The following is a 1,753-nucleotide window of genomic DNA, read 5'->3' as shown; positions in this document are numbered from 1 at the left end:
ATGTTTGTTTGTTTGTGTATGTGTGTTTGTGTGTGTGTCACAGGTTTCTCAGATGGGGGCATTACCTAGAAAGGTAACCAGAAATAAGGTAACATCTACACACCTGAACACAACCCTTAGTTCTAACACTTCACTATAACAATGGCAGCATGTGTCTTTTGGACGAAATGTAATAACAAAACAGGCTATCCTTAAGCATATACAGAGTGTTTTTCCTCAGGCAAGTGGAGTCAGGCTCCATACACCTGTGGTTAGGGAGATGGATTTCCAGGTCAGAGTGCATCCTTTCAACACAGGCTGCAGCTCTAGCTGACTCTGTCTCTCTTTTTTAAGACCTGGATAACAGATAATTACTTTATAAAAATTTATTTAAAACATGTCTTACCCACACTTCACTGCACAGAAATTCCAGAACAATTAAAAAAGTAGTATACCCGTAGGTGCCAAGCAAAAATGTTCCTTTTTAAGCAGGCCTTTGGTTGATTTGATTGACACCCTATGCCCTTTTAAAATGTGGTTTTGTTGGGGGGAGATTATTGGGTTGTCGTTTTTATTTTTATTATGTATTTTGTGGTTTTATATCTTGATTTTATTCTGTGAACTGTCCTGGGTATAGGGCGGTATATAAATTCAATTAATAGTACTAATAATAATAACAATAATCTTTCTTCTGATCCACTAAATGTATTTATTTATTAAATTTATTAAATTTAAAAGGTCTGAAAGGTAGGGAGTTGACAGCAGCATTCCTTCAACACTGTATCAACCACAATCACGTTCCATGTAATCGCTAGAGGAATTGAGCCAAAAGTTATTGGAGGACATTTTTTTCCTGATTAAAATGTTGAGATATTGACTCTCTCTCTCCCACACACACTGTAAAAAGACCACATTGCAGCATTTTCTCCAATTTTTTTCCATTGCTATGTGTGTACATGAGGGCACGTATTGTTTTCTTTCCCACAGTGGCCTGGAACTGTACAGTGGTACCTTGGGTTACATACGCTTCAGGTTACATATGCTTCAGGTTACAGACTCCGCTAACCCAGAAATATTACCTCGGGTTAAGAACTTTGCTTCAGGGTGAGAACAGAAATTGTGCTCTGGTGGCGCGGTGGCAGAGGGAGGTCCCATTAGCTAAAGTGGTGCTTCAGGTTAAGAACAGTTTCAGGTTAAGAACAGAGCATTGGAACGAATTAAGTACGTAACCAGAGGTACCACTGTATAAGATCAAGGGCAGCATGGAGGATGCAAAATGGCGGCCAGTTTTCTGCTACAGCTCCTACTGGTGCCACTTGCAGTGGCAGCAATAACAAAGAAACGAACAACCCATTCCAAAACCCTTCTGAAACAAGAAAGCTGCTCCACTGGAACTAAAACTTGGGGGAAAAACACTTCTCTCCATGGAAAAACTCTGCGAAATAGTTCCCACCAATTTGTGAGCTCGCAAATGAAGCGGAGAATTTTGTGAGGCCATTCTGTGCACAACTTCAGCCATGAAATTGCCTATGTGAGCTCTGTCAGGCTCAAGGAGCAGGGCTGCTGCTGCATTTGGAGAGGCGAAGGGGAAAAAAAAGAAATAAAATGCAGTTTTGAAGGATGTGAGCCCAATTGCACGACAGAGATGACCGCCTTTGCCCGAGTGTTGAATTTCTTTTTTTTTTAATAAGACCAAACCCAGCCCATCCCAAAGATGTGAATTCCACATTTATTCAGTAGGTGGCAGTTAGAAGCTTAGATGAGATTTGCAGGC

The sequence above is a fragment of the Podarcis cretensis genome (genome assembly GCF_951804945.1).
Source record: "Podarcis cretensis genome assembly, chromosome: 11".
Lineage (NCBI taxonomy): Eukaryota > Metazoa > Chordata > Lepidosauria > Squamata > Lacertidae > Podarcis > Podarcis cretensis.
Note: the sequence above shows the minus strand (reverse complement) of the source record.